Consider the following 16,821-nt stretch of genomic DNA (forward strand, 5'->3'; position numbering starts at 1 on the left):
AGCTGCGGAAGTTGAATATCAGAAAATACTTGGATACAGTGAAACGTACTAGTTAGCTCTTTTGCCAGCTGCCGAAAGAATTTTGAAAATATACGATCTTTTGAAATCCTGCTTTCTATCACAGGATAAATGTCCTAGAATTCTAGAGTTTTTTTTTTTTAATCTTCAAAAATTTGGCTAGAGTTTGTACACCATCAAGCAGCTCTTTTTCAAAATGCTATAAAACTTATTGAAGTTGACAAAATTTCGGTAATTGAAGTAGCAAATGAACTTAATAATTGAAAATTTCAGTGTCAAGAGCAGTTAGAAAATAATTTTCTTCCATTAACTATCCGTAATAGTATAAGCCAGCTAGAAGAACAAGGTGCAATAAATTGTGCAGCTGTCATGAATCACGTTAAAAAGTTCTATAGTGACTGCATAGATTATTTAGAAGAGTGGACGGTACATTACAATGATATTGAACATTTTCATTGGGTTACACTAAAACAAGAACTTAATTGGAATGATGTGCAAAAATCATTCGATCATATTACTCAAAATTTCTCATATAGTAATATTTCCAAAAATGATACTTTAAATGAGGTATTATTTTAAAAATACATTGATAAGGAAAAGGTTAACTCTTGAGCATCAGCAAAAATCACAACAGAGAACAAATGGTTAGAAATATTTCATCATTTTGAAACAAACCATGTTCCATACAATAATGCATCAAAAAGTTGTGGAATACGTGCTGTCCTTACCAGGAACTAATGCTGCGACTGAACATGCTTTTTCTAAGATAAATATAGTGTGGACATCAGAAAAATCACAATTAAGTGTTGAGACTTTGAAAGCCATTTTATGTGTGAAATATAATTTGAAAAATTCTTGTGAAAAATTTCATGACCTTTTAAACAACGACAGCAATCTACTAAAAAATCACTCAAATGAGAAATATGCCAAAGAATAAAATAATACTATATATAATTTTAATGTATTATTTTGTAAATAGTACTTATGTTGAAATTTAAAAATATATATTACAATACTCTTTTTGCATTCTATGAAAATTTTTGTTGCTCCATATAGACCACATTTTTAATCATGGACCCCCCACCCCCGGTTAATGGTGTCCTGCTTTACCAATGTTAAAATCTGGTCACCTTACCCATGGGGGCCACTTGACCCTGAGAGTTGTTCGCATTTTCCAACTTCCACTGACCTAGGATCAATGAGACTCTGGAGCAGCCGGACTGTGATCTCCCTGTTTCCAAATGAGCTGTTCTGTATCTTCAGCCTGCAGCTTCATGAGTCTGAAGAGGGCCTGGCTAGAATCAGATCTATGGAATTCAGTTGGACAGAGTTGGGGTACTATTCTTGATAGAAAGTTGCTTTTCAATATAAATTTCTTGTATATAAATGAGTGTCACTGGTTTGTTTCTCTAGAGAGCACAGCGTAACAACACACTAATTATTATATCCCTAAAATATGTAGGGCTCTAAATATGCATCAGTGAACTACTCTGCTGTATTCTAAACAATGATTTTTTCTTGTTCAATTATTCCAAACTATTTTTAAAAATTTTATTTTGAGACTGCTTCTTTGACCTATGTGTCATTTAGAAGTGTGTTTAAATTTCAAAACATGGAGAGATTTTCTTGCTTTCTATTATTAAATTCTCAGTCACTTCCAATGTGATTTAAGACTCTTAAAATTATTCTTCTTACTATTCTATATTTTAAGGTATATTCATAACTTGGATATGATCTCTTTGGTGATTGTTGATATGAGATTAAGAAAAATATGCTATTGTTGAATGAGGAATTATGTAGTTCTGAGTTTTTAGTTTACCAAGAATGAACATGTCCAAAGTATGTAAGATCAAGTCTCAACATCCTTGACTGTATGGAGCAACCTGGAAGTACTTCTTCCAAGACAGATTGGGTTATCCTTTTTTATCAGTCCATGGTACTTTGAATATTCTTCTACAACCCCACAATTCAAATGTATTGATTTTTCTTCAGTTTTCTTATTCAATGTCCAACTTTCACATGTATATAAGGAAATTGAAAATACCATGGCTTGGGTCAGGCACACCTTAGTCCTCAAAGTAACATTCTTGCTTTTCTATGCTCCAAAGTATAGAAAAGTATAGATTTACTCCAGTGTAACTTGTCTTTTGATCTCTTGACTACTGCTTCCATGAAGAGTAATTGTGGTGCCAAGAAAGTCAAAATTCTTGACAGCATCAATCATATTTCATGATGGTTCCAGTTACCTATGGTTCCAGTTATCAGGATTGGGTATTTTTTATATTGAGTTGTAATCCATACTGAATACTGCAATACTTGATCTTCATCAGTAAGTACTTCAAGTCCTCCTCATTTTTACAAAGCAAGATTGGGTCATCTGCATATGACAAGATGTTAATAAACCTTCCTCCAATCTTGATGCTGAATTCTTCATATAGTCTAGCTTCTCTAATGATTTGTTCAGAATACAGATTGAATAAGTATGATGCGAGGATATAACCCTGACACACATATCTTACTTGATTTTAAACCATGCAGGACTTCCTTTTTCTGATCCCACAATTGCCTTTTGATCCCTGTAAAATTTCTGCATAAGCACAATGAACTGTTCTGGAACTCCCATTCTTCTATCCATAATTTGTTGTGGATAGAATACAGGGTAGAATGCCATGGCATATGTGTTAGTCCAGATTAACCAGAGAAACAAATTCATAGACACTTAAATGTGTATAAGAGAGAACTTCATACTAAAGAGTAATTGTATATTAAGAAAACATCCCAGCCCAGTCCAGATCAAGTCCATATACCCAATATTAGCCAATATGTCTGCTACCAGTCTATAAATTCCTCTTCAAACTCACCCAACACATGCTGCATGCAGGAAGATAACAGGTTAGTGGTAGAAAGTCCTGTGGATCCAATGGCAGTGGAAGCATTTCAGAGCAGTCATGGGTATCCATATCGCTCCTTCAGCTCCAGGTCTCTGGTTCCATCAGGGGTTTCCATCTGGCTTGTCAGCAGGAAGACGAAACAGAAAGAGTATCCTGCCTCCAGGGAGGAATACAGGAGTTCCTAGAATCTTCAGGAGAAGGCCACGTCCACACGGAGGCCTCATTGTCTATGGCCTGATTGACAGGCTAGACTCTACCCCTTCACAAGTTGACAGGGGATTATGTAACTGCCACAGCACAGTCAATTAAAACACAAGTAAACATCCTGATATTCTTTGCTTTCAGCCAAGATTTATCTGGCACCAGCAACGTTATTCTTTGTTCGACATTTTCTTCTGAATCTGGCCTGAACCTCTGGCAGCTCAATGTCAACGTACTGCTGCAATCATTATTGGATGATCTTCAGCTAAATTTTATTTTCATGTGATAAATGATACTATGTTCAATAATGATATTAATGTTCAATAATTTGAACATTCTGTTGGTTCACCTACCTTTGGAATGGGTACAAATAAGGATCTCTTTCAGTCAGCTTGTCAAGTAGATCTCTTCCAAATTTCCTGGCAAAAATGTGTAAGTGCTTCCAGTTGTTCACCAGCTTGTTGAAACATTTCCATTGATATTCCATCAATTCCAGGAACCTTGTTTTTGGTTAATGCTTTCAATACAGTTTGAACTTCTTCCTTCAGAGCCCCTGGTTCTGCTCATATTTATGTTACCTCCTGAAATGGTGGAATGTTGACTAGACCCTTTTGGTACAGTGACTGTATTCTTTACATCTTCTTTTGATGCTTCCTCTGTATCATTCAAAATATTTCCCATAAAGCTTTTAATATTCACGCTTAAGGCTTGATATTTTTCCTTGAATTATTTCAGTTTAAGCCATGCAGTGGGTCTTAATGCTTTGTTTTTTTTAACTCTAGATTTTTTTACATTTCATTATAATATTTGACTCTGTCTTCTTGAGCTACCCTTTAAAATTTTCTGTTGAGCTCTTTGACTTAATTATTTCTTCCATTTTTGTTAGCTACTCTATGATTAAGAAAAAAAGTTCAGTGTGTTTTCTGATATCCACTTTGATATTTCATTTCAATTCTGTTTTATTAATGACCTTTTGCTTTCTTCATAAATGGTGTCCTTGATGTCCTCTCATTGTTCATCAAATCTCAAGGATAAAGCCCTAGAGGACATGGATTGGTATAGTTTCTGTATCAATTGGATTCAGCATAGGAACAATTGTGAGGATGGTGCAGTACTGGGAAGTGTCTCATTCTGTTTTGCATTTGGGGTTGCTATACATTGGAACCAATGCAATCACACCTAAAAACAGCAAAAAATTATGATAGATGCTGTTATTCAATTCCATTTTTCCTTGAACTTCTTGAAGCTTCTTTTGATAATTGGATTTTGTGTCTACCTGTCTGGGCCATAATTTTCAGGGATTTGTCAGTTGTGGCTTAGTAATTCTCCATGATGTGACCTAGGATAATGTAGTGAACTACATGATGGGATTTGCTGTAAGCACCCCAGCAGCTGTAAGAAGTTTAGAGTGGAGTGCATTCCCCTTCCTTAGGTAACAGCCTCGATCAGTAGTCAGCAAACTTTGAGATAGAAGAGCCAATCCTGTCCCTCATAATAAGTCAAAATATTTGAGAACCATATTTTAAAAATTGTTTTATTGATCTAAAATTCACATATCATACACTTTCACAGTTAATTCACTTTTTTTTTGTTTTTGGTTAATTCACTTTTTAAAACAGCTGTATATGCCTCATTACAATCAATTCCAGTGGTCCCTCCCCCTCCTGTATTCGTTATTTGCTCCTGAATTCCCATCATCCTTTACAACCCCTTTCCCAGATAAACCATTGCATGAGTTATTGTCTGTATGCATCCACACCTTCTGTACTTCATAAATGGGGAACCTAACAAACAATAAAAACTAAAACAAAATGAAACAAAGAAGAAACTAATAATAATATATGTTAAAAATAAAGAGTAAAGGAAAGACCACCAACAATATTTTATGAGCCAGAGAAGAAAGTTCTTTCATGGAACAAATGAGGAATATTTAAGCCTAGAGCAAATTCAGGTTTGGTCAAGAGAGAGCTGTAGCATTTACAAACACATGAAATCACCATTATCTGAATAATATCCTTTAAAAATTTTCAATTTTACTTCAGAGCCACAAGCATGTACTCAAAGATTGGCTTATGGCCAGTGAGCCACAGTTTGACAATCCCTGGATTAGATGCAAATTTCTTGAGTGTGTGGCCTACTTCCTATGTATAAGTAGATACTGTAGGGAAGTTTGCTTTTCTTTTTTTCTGGGGCTGCATCCTGCATCTGGCTCTTTGGACTTGAACCAATGACCTGCTATGGAACCTGCCAATTCTGGAATTCAGCAGCATCCTGCAATTTGATCTTCCATCTGACTTACCTATCTCAAAATCACATCCATCAGCTGTCACAAACCTGAATCATTGACCTTGTATTCATCTACCTCTGAAGCCTGTGGAATTCCTTCAGATCCTAGGTTCATCAGCCCCTGAAACTACTTGAGTCAGGAGAAGCCTCTGGCTTTACTTCTGACCTACAGTTTTGAAACCAGACTGGACTTATCCACTACTACAATACTGTGAGCCATTTTCCTGATATAAATTCCTTTCCATATGCATTTATATACTGTCATTATCTTTGCTTCTTTAGAGATCCAAGACTAATATATTCCCTTTTGATGCTGTGTTTTGATATTTTATATTATTAAAACATTAATAAAATTTTCCCTTCATTCTTTTATCAGTCCTATAATATCAGTCTTATTTCCTGTCATTTTTTTCTCATCCTGAATTATTCTTATTGTGAAATTCCATGTATCTCTTGATTAGTAGTATGAAATTCCCAATACTTTTTTTAGTCTATGAATCTTTATTTTTCTTTATTAAATTTAATCTAATATCATTTTTCTACACACACATATATATAAACTACATTTATATATTTTACTCTTAGCATTTTATTTTAGTTTTGTTTGTAATTTTAAAATATCATCTATTAATATATTCATATGCTTTGTAACACTAAAGTACTATTATATAAGTTTCCTGAACAAATATGAGAAGAGGGTAAACAATAATCAATCCAATGCCAAAGAACTAAGAAACAAACTTTATTAGTCCAAATAACAACAAATTAGTCATCCACTATATTTTTTTGTGAAAATTATTTTAAAACTAGGTAATATAATAAGAAAAATTACACATGTATTTGTGTATGAATTAAAGAATAAATTACTTCATGGGGGGTTGAACTTATGTAAAATTAATTACATGGCATGTATTTGTATATATATATTTACCTATATATATATATTCATTCACATGAAACTCACACACAAATACATTTTCCTACTTTTTTCCCCCAAAATGATCTTATTTGGAGCTAATACAGATATTATATAATTCCATAGTTCAATCAGATCAAGCAGTATTGTATAATTACTAGACAATTAGTTTCAAAACATTCACTGCCTTTTTTAACTACTTGATATCAGATCCGCTTTACTCTCCCTTTCTCATTGTACCCCCACCCCTGAAATCCTTATTTTACTTGCTGTATGATCCTGGATTTCATATACTGAAAAACAGGGAAAAATAACAAAAATTAAGAGGGTTACCGCCACTGACAAAATACAACTCCAATATGAAAAAGAAAAACAAAAACAGAAAATGTTTTAAACTAATTCAGGCCCAACGTACATCAGAGGGGGTCAACTGATAAGGATTAAAAAAAATCATTTTATTGGGGCTCATACAACTCTTATCACAATTCATGCATACATCAGTTGTGTAAAGCACCCTTATGCATTCGTTGCCCTCCTCATTCTCAAAATTCACCTCTGCTTGGGTTCCTGGAATCAGCTCATTTTCATTTTTTCCTTCCTCCTCCCTCCCCAGTCCCCCCTCCCTCAAGAACCCTTAATAAATTATAAATTATTATTTTATCTGATCTTACACTGCCCAGCGTCTCCCTTCACCCACTTTCCTGTTGCCAATCCCCCAGAGAGGAATTTATCCGTAGATCCCTGAGATCGGGTCCCCCTTTCTACCCCCTCTTCCTTCCATGTATCGCCATTCTCACCATTGGTCCAGAGGGGTTCATGTGTCCTAGATTCCCTCTGTTTCCAGATCCCAACCGTGTCGCTGTGCATCTTCTGGTCTAACCAGGTTTGCAAGGTAGAATTGGGATCATGATAGTTGGGGCGGGGGGGAGTGTGTAAGAACTAGAGGAAGGTTGTGAGTTTCATAATTGCTACACTGAACCCTGAGTGACGCATCTCCTCCCCACTACCCCTCTGCAAGGGATGCCCAGTTGTCTACAGATGGGCATTGGGTCCCCATCATGCACTCTCGTCATTCATGATGATATGACTTTTCCCCTGCCTTTGTTGCTTGAAACCTGGTCCCTTCAGCCCTTCATGATCACACATGTTGGTGTGCTGCTTCCATGTGGGCTTTGTTGCTTTTGGGCTAGATGGCCACTTGTTTACTTTCAAGCCTTTAAATCCCCAGACGCTATATCTTCAATAGCCGGGCACCATCAGCCTTCTTCACCACACTTACTTATGCACATCTTCAGCTTTTATGTGGGGAAGGTGATCACACAATGATGGTTTTTGTTCTTTGGTGTCTGCTACCTTATCCCTTTAACACCTCGTGTTCACTTAGGCTTGTGTACTTCTTCTCTGTGGGCTTCGTTGCTTCCAAGCTAGATGGCCGCTTATTTGCCTTCAAGCCTTTAAGACCCCAGACACGATATCTTTTTGATAGCCAGGCACCATCAGCTTTTCTTCACCAAGTTTGCTTATGTACACGTCTGTCTTCAGCGATCATGTAGGGAAGGTGGGTATCATAGAATGACTGTTTAGCTGAGCAAGGTGCTCGTGTATTGAGGGAATGCATGCAAGGAGGCCCAATGTCCACCTGCTACCCTACTACTAAACCTATAAATACATACACATAAGTCTATTTCCCCCGTAGTCATAAATATATTTACATATGTACATGTCTGTATTTAGGCTTCTATGGATACCCTTTGCCTCCTACTCCTTTCCTCTATTTCCTTTTGCTTTCCTCCTGTCCCACTACCATGTTCAGCCTTCATTCTGGTTTCAGTAATTCCTCTCAGTTACCTTGCCCTTGGTCACTCTCTACCAGTCCTCCCATACCCTCCCTCCACTGGCTTTGAACCACTCATTTTTCCATTTTCCCTGGGTTGGCCAATACCTCCTCCCTTCCCCTACATCCCACACTCTCATGTCCCTCTGGGACCGTTGGTCCCATTATTTTCTTCTCACATTGTTTGTCCAGCCTATCTTATCTAGGTAGACCTGCAGATATAGTAATATGTGCATAAAATGCAGATGGCTTTGACAGCACCAAAGTGGCACATAAGAACATGGTGTCGACGGCAGCAACACCGACAAGCTAACATACAAAAAATTAAAAGAAGAGTAAAAAACAAAACAAAAAGACAGCTAAAAAAAATGTCCCTTAGCAGTTTGAAGTCTGTTTGTTGATGTTTAAGGGTGTTTTCCGGACAAGTCTGATGGAGTTCCACGTCCTGGCCCCAAAGTCCATCCTTTATATTCCTTCAGGACCCCAGCTTTCCCCGCTGCTCAATTGCATGCCCCCAGTGTTTTGCCTCAGTGTGGTGGAGTCAGCTCAGTTGCACATCCCCCACTGTGTCTCAGGTGCTGTCCCGTGTAGGGCCATGGATCAGTGCAGGATGTCGCATCTTGCCACGGGGCCGGCTGTATTGTCCTCTCTGTACAATGGGCCTTTCAAGCCGGGCTATGGTCCTCTGAGCTCGGTGGGCCCAGGTGTGCTCTGCTCCGTTCTTCCTCCTTCCTTTGCTTCAGCTTACTTCTGGGGGTTTTGTGGAAGGTCAGTTCCTTTCCCACACCAGACAATCTGTTTTCATTTCCTGTGGAACTCCCTTCGATCGTGGGGGTCGGACTAATTCTGGTTGAGGCCGGTATATGGTCCAGTCTCTTTGTGTATTCTTCCGTGCTTTAGGTTGCCCTCATGCTTTGGCATGTCAGAAAAAATATATATAACTAAAATTCAAGAGGGTTACTGCCATTGACAAAATATAACTCCAATATGAAAAAGAAAAACAAAAACAGAAAATGTTGTAAACGAGTTCAGGCCCAACGTACATCAGAGGGAGGTCAACTGAAAGGATTTAAACATTCAAGTCAGGTTTATCATTTTGCTCTCTGATTGTCATCTCTCCAATGCACTCTGATTTCCCTTGATCCATAATAAAAGAAAACCAGAGGCTTATTTCCTATGTAGATTTCATAAATAGATCTCTTGAGCTGCCGCTGTCATCCATAGCCTTTGTCAAATCAGAATCTCAAAAATTTAGGCCCTGATACTTTTTCTGCCTTTGGTTTTGGATTATATGATTTACAATCCTTTGATCAATTATGTTGATGCCCTTTTCCATGTGGATTTAGTTGACATCTCACTTAGATGGCTCCTTGTTTGGAAACAAGCCTTTATAACCCGACACTATTTTTTAAAATCATTTTATCGGGCGCTCATACAACTCTTATCACAAGCCATACATTAGTTGAATCAGGCGTGTTTATACATAGGGCTATTCTATGCATGTTTGCCTTCATTCTTTTCTAGGTATTTACTTTCTATTAAGTCCTTGGCATGAGCTCTTTTTTCCACCCACCCTACCCCTACCCTCAAAATCCCCTGATACATTGCTATTATTTTCATCTCTCACACCAATTGCTGTCTCCCTCCCCCCATGTTTTCTGTTGTTCTTCCCCTGTTTTATCCGATAACCAGGCAACATCTGATTTCTTTACCACATTTTTCTATAGCAAACATATTTTCCATGTTCCCTTCCTGAGGGCAACTATTTTGCAGGCTTATGATGTTCTTAAATTGTTATTGAATGATAGCTAAGATTTAGTGCAAGCCCAAAATCCATTACTGGATCTATGTTTTTTGTTTTTTAATCTGTCTTTGGCTCCCTTTATAGACTTCCTTGTTAATTTGTGCTCAAGAGTCTTATTGATCATCTCCCTGGAGCATAAAGATCATCTGTTAATATTTTCATTGATTTGTCTCTGGTACTAATTAAAAAAAAAACACTGTTGAGAGAGGGACATTGGGCCAATGTAGGCGAACTCCATATAGCAATACCTGAGTTATTCACGTGTACAGAAAATATCCTTTCCTGGCTGCTAACACAAACAATACAAGGTGGTTGTCATAGAAAATTTAAAATAATCTTCACTGACAATGTCAGTCACATGTTTGTCATAATAATATATATATCTTAATGCAGCATATAGGACATTGATGTAATAAGTCAATGATTGTCCGCCTATCAACAGTTGAATAATCTTGGATACAGCTGTCTTCGGCTTCTGCAAACACCGTGAATATTTAGTCCTAAGTCTTCATGTTTAAAACATGTTTGAGGTAGTGTCCAATTCTCCTAATGGAGTTTCTGCATTGGATACCTCTGGTGCACCCTTTGGAGTATGTTATGAGCCTTGAAGATCCAGGATTTAATGCCCCAGTGTTCTATTGCACTTGGCTTGAGTCCCCAGTATGTGCCCAGAAACTTGGACCGAAGTGGCCTATTCTATACATATTCCCAGGGATACTTCCCCCTTAGGGTCCTTAAAAGAAATTTAAATTATTTCTCCCACATTTGGAGGTCAGGCCTCCCTTTATTTCTACCAACAATCATGCACTGTGTTCTCCATGACTACACCCCCCGCACTGCCCCCTGAACAGGTAGACATCCCTTCCAGAGACATAAGGGATACTGATGGAAAAGTTAAGTCAGTAGAGGGGAAAGGGTGCAGTCCAATTTATAACCCACTATGCCATCATGGCTCGCTAGGTACATGGCTAAACTCTAACCCAAACAAAACTCAATGTCATAGAGTAGATTTCAACTCATAGCAAGCCTGGAGGACAGTAAAAAAAACTGCTCTTGTGAGTTTCTGAGGCTGCAACTCTACAGAAATAGAAAGCTTGGTTTTCCTTCTGCTCCTGAGGAGCTCTGGGTTGTTTCAAACTGCCGACCTTGTTGTTAGCAGCCCAATGCATAACCACTATGCCAGATGGCTAGCAATGATTAATTCATTTATTGTTTCCATTACTAAGTGTAATGGATTCATTTTAAATAGTTCCCATCTCCCGCTAATATATAGGCTGATGTTTTAAGGTTAACGTGGAGAAGAAAGTTTTAAAAAGGATGGCAAAAGAAAAATAGAAATATACCTAATAAATTATTAGTAGAAGCAATTGAAAAACAAACAACTTTTGAAGTAGAACATATTCTACCCCTAGGTTTCCCTAATAATTTTTCTATGAGACTTTGATGAAATATATGGTAACAAATATTGCAAAGAGTTTCATATTTTGTTATCTAAAAAAAGCATTCTACTTGTATTTTCTTATGATATGAACAATTGTCATATAATTTGGACACATGTATGCATATTATATTTATATTTTACTTGAGTTTCATGTTAGTTTTCTAAATTTTATGCATAATTTCAGGTTAAAACATAAATTAAAATATTCCAAAATGAATTGCATGATGTATTCTATATAATGTACAGTAATATAATTTTGCTGTGCTATTTTATAATATCTTAATGCTATGCAATATAAAATACATAAAATCAATCCTTTCCAAGTTATGTAAAAGGGTACAACATTTAATCACTGATTTTTAGCTTTCCTTGTCTTTAAAAATGTATTTAATGCATTTAAATATTCTTTTACTTACTTAAGGTTTTGTGAATATTATAAAAGAATGAAAATATTAGGGAATATTGAATGATAGATTGGTGTTTGAGGACAACATATATTTTGTATTTTTGAATTAGATATTTATAGTTCTCACTTTAATAGAGACTGCATTTTAGTCTGTGGTTTGTATTTTCAATGGCAACTGGTCTTTGTAGCTCAAACAGTTAATTTTTAGAAAAGACTGTTTATACATTAAAGTTTCTAAACAAACTAAATAATGTTAAAATTGAAAACTACATTAGAATATATCATCTTGGCTACAGTTCTCATTTTATAACAAGCTATAGACTTTTCTTAATGTAATAAAGACAAGCCCCTGCAGAGAAGACATATGAAATTCTTGAAATAGCATAGGTTCTGTAATTAGGGAGACCTGGATAAGCACCTAGGTTCTGGCACATAAAAGCATATTGATTTGAACAATTTGCTTAACTTCTTTTAGCAATGAAACTATAAACTAGAGATAATTACTATATGTCATAGGAATATTATGAGATTTATATAGGTCATTGCATGCTAAGTGTCCTATATATAGTAAGCAGAAAAATAATTCTTCCCATTCTTTTGAAATTAGATTTCAGAAAAGATTAAGAAAGAAGACAGAATCTAGGGCAATTCCTGAACAATGATGACAAAAGTTTGGCTGATCTTTATTACAGTTGTAATAATAATAATAATAATGTTTCATATGTGCTTGTCATTATAAAGGAATAGCTATTTATGCATGAGTAATATTTCCATTCAATTTAACAAATATTTATCTAATATGTACTGTGGATAAAGTACTCTATGAGACAAATATGGAGAATAAATGAATAATTTCTCAAGTAGCCTCAACATCTATAAGAATATATTAGTAACACTTTCAATAACCTAAGCTGTAATTGAGGAATGTATATTTTGTATTTTTGGCTTAGTTTGTGAAAAATAAGAAAGTTCTATTACTAGGAACCTTGATGGCATAGTGGTAATATGTTGGGCTGCTAGCCCCAAGAAGAGCACTTTGAAACCACCAACAACTTTGCGAGGAAAGCAATGAGACTTTCTAAATAAGCAAAATTTTATAGTCTCAGAAACCCACCAGGGTAATTCTACCCTGCCGTAGACAGTCATGGCTTGTTGGACTCAGTCGATGACAGTGAGTTTATGTCATAATCAGCTTGATGGCAGTGAGCTATGAACCTAATGCAGGATGCAGATCAGAGAGACAAGAGAGAAAATCCTTTCCACAGAGTTTGCTAAAAAATAGGAATAGGCCACACTTCCAAGGAAATTTCCTTCCAATGTCAATAGGAAAATACTGGTGAAAGGAGGTTACACTTCTCCTTAAATCATACACCATATCCAAAAAAGGATGATAATGAAGTCATACTTATGCCTAACATAATACAATTAAAATGTGTTGACTCAAAACCCATTTCCCCTTTAAGTTTTATTTTGTAATAGTCGCTGTAATTTATTTTTCCCCCAAAATTTTGTTGGCAAGTAATGTACATCTCATATAATTCAACAGTTCAATCATTCATTTATATCAAGGGGAATTGTAAAATCACACATGCATCAAATTTAGAGCACCCCCCATGGTTAATTCACCTTTAAAATGAGTTATGTAATTACAATCCATTCAAGGGCTCCCTCCCCACTCCCTCCCATGTTCAGTATTTACTCCTGAAATCCTCTTTCCCTCCCTATCATCTACTCCCTACCCCTGTATTCCAAATATCCCCTTGTGTTTGTTATTATTATTATTATTCATCAATTCTTCCTGTAGATTCTTTGCAGCTGGGAAAACCAACAGAAAACAATAAAAAACAAAATTGTACTAAGGTGATAAGGATAAAAACATAACAGTATAAAGACAAAAATACAAATAGTGCATAAGAAGGAAAAGACCCCAACAACATCAAAATAACCAGGGAATAAATTTCTGTTATGGAACCAGTAAGAGACACTTCCACCCATAACAAATTTAGGTTGCACCTATAGGGTGGTCAACCAGTCTAGTATTGAATTCCTTGCAGTATAATCAAGATTACAATGGTCTGCCTAATAGTAACACTGATCAAGATACTTGCCTGTTGCTGAAGCGAATCTGCCAGTGGCTGAGTCTGACTAGATACTCTGCACATGGGATTTGGGCTTCCACCGTGCCCAATAACCCTCCAAAACTTGGTGTTCATAATTTTTGCTCTGATGTTTTTCTCCTCACTGTTTGAATTTTGTAATTGTCATCCTTGTATTACATGCTGGTGTGCTCCTTACATTTGGACATAGTTGAATCCTCACTTCGATGGGTGTTTGTTGGATTGCAAATTGTGTTAGTCTGAATAGACTAGAGAAAGAAATCCAGGTAGAGCCACAGGTGTATAAGAGAGAGCTTTATATACAAGAGCAATTGAATATTGAGAAAATATCCCAGCCCAGTCCAGATCGAGCCCATAAGTCCAACATTAGCCCATATGGCCAATACCAAATCTATACAGTCCTCTTCAGACTCAAGAAACACATGTACCAAGATCTTGTTTGTTCACCAACCAAAAGTATACTGCTCTTGGCACAGTTGTTTCCTTCTACCTCAGACGCCATGGGTTTTCTGGCTTAATTCTTTAAGTTACAAGTGTGTCTGGGGTAGAACCCAGTTAACACAGTGGAGTTAACATTTGGCGTCTGACCAGTGCAGCCTCTGTAGCATGACGTGTACCCTGAAGATCCAAGATTCTGTTTCCATTGTTCCAAGGCACCTGATCTGGATTCCATGGATAAACCCAGTTGCCCTAGGTCAGTTCTGCTCGCCTGCTGCACTCCACTGAAACCCTCCCTAGGTAACGATCCCAGGAGCATTCTCAGTCTCTCCTCCCCACTCATGGTGCTAAAACCTCCCCCTTGTCCCTCAAGTAGACTTGCATTTATGTTTGCCCAAAGTTGACCATTCGCTCTCCCCCTCTCCTATGCTTTCCCTCCCATCAGTAAGCCTCATCCCTCTGAGAGGGCTGCTTCCCTCGACAAGGGACCTTATTCCAGATCCACATGCCCTCAACTCAGCACAGAATTATTTGCCCCCAGCTATCGTGAGGTGCCCTCCAGAAAAGTGACCTACAGTATACTTATCTGGATCTGATGCTGTGTGGTTCTGACTCTTTACCAGGCTGTCTGGTCCCCAGCCAGAAGACTGGATGGCCTGCAACCTTGAGCTTGTGCCCATTCTGCTGCTCGTTCCCACAGCAGTGGACTCATGCAATATTTGGCCTTTTGTGCTTGACTCAGTTCACCCTGGATAATATCTTCCAGATCCCTCTATGTCTTGAGGTGATTTATGGTTCCATCATTGCTTTTTAGGTATGCATGCTAGTCCATTGTATGTATATATCAGGTTGTTTTTATCCACTCTTTATTATTTTGTTAAATAAAAATGTTTTATTTTGAATTTGGTGAAGTTCCACAGGCAAATGAGTTTTCTTTTCCTACTTTCCTTTTAAAAAGAATAATGTTATTTGGGGCTCATATAACTTATTATTCATCTTATTTGGAATATTTTGACATGGCCCACACTACTGAGCCCCATGACACTTTACTGAATGGAAGGTTCCTGAATTTTAGTTGAGTTAATTTCCCACTGTTTAGCTCACAGATGCTTTACAAATAAGTCTAGAGCCATGGGTACTTCTTCCTTACTAAGTCTAAACAGCAGAGCAACAGTCTGTGAAAAGCAACAGGAGGCAATATACCTGTGAACTAAATTATGGTATAGCATTGAAGAGTTGAAGTATTTCTAAAGGAGAACCATGAAAGTGTATTGCTGTTCCTACCAGATGAATGCAAACTACTTCTGGTGAACCTACAAAACAAACATTGAGAGAAAAAGACATTGCCCATATAAATAGCTGCATACCAATTATAAGAGAAAGATTAATACGCTCAAACAATTCTCTAATCTTGAAGCTACATTCTTCTTCAATAATATGATGACTCTATAATCTACAGATTTTGTTGATTATTTGTACAGCATGCAGATTGAATAAGTATTGTGAGAGGATACAACCCTGACACATACCTTTCCTCATTTTAAATCATTCAGTATTCCTTTGTTCTGTTCACACAACTGACACTTCATCCATATACAGGTTGTTCATGAGCACAATGAAGGGTTCTGGAAAATCCATTTTTCTCAATGCTATTGAATTGAGCAGGGTTCTCTAGAAAAGCAAAACCAGGACACTTATGCAAGTGTGTGTGTGTGTGTATGTGTGTGTGTGTATGTGTGTGTGTGTATGTATGTGTATACATATGTATGTGTGTATATATACACACATGTATATATATTTATATATAGTGAAAAGGAATATAACAGCAATTTAGGTCACACAACAGTACAGAGAGCACAGTCCAACTCACTTTCGTGGTTCAATTAAAATACTAAAAGTGCTTCCAATTCGCACACCCACTAGCCCAAGGCCAAGCAAGCAGACAGTAAGAAGATGAAGTGGTGAGTTGTGGCAGAGGCCAATAACAGTGTAGCAGAACAGGTTGCTGTGGACTCTCGCGGTGTAGCAATGTGAAGTGGTTATGAGTTGGAATCATTAACGGCTTTGAATTTAGTTTTTGTTTAAGATATGTGTATAAATAAAACCCACTGTCATCGAGTTGATTGGATTTATAGCCACTCCATACAGTATGCCACCAGCTGTAAATGTTCGTGGAAGCAGATAGCCTCATGTGTATCACTGTGTTTTATTGAATGTCAAAAACCTTATCCAGAACAAGCTGTTTGTTAGATCGCAATTTGTTTGAATGAAATAGCATATTGATTTACATATGGTGACATTTTTGGTCAATATATTACAAAGTATTTACTATTTTAAAAATTCAGTTGTTGCTTTTAAGAACAATAACCAAAAAACTATCAATTAAAATCTATAGATTTTCTTTTACTTTCAAAATCACTGTGTCCTGAAAAATGAAGGTAATGGAAACATTGTGTACGTTTGACTTTA

This window comes from Tenrec ecaudatus, chromosome X (genome assembly GCF_050624435.1).
Source record: "Tenrec ecaudatus isolate mTenEca1 chromosome X, mTenEca1.hap1, whole genome shotgun sequence".
NCBI lineage: Eukaryota > Metazoa > Chordata > Mammalia > Afrosoricida > Tenrecidae > Tenrec > Tenrec ecaudatus.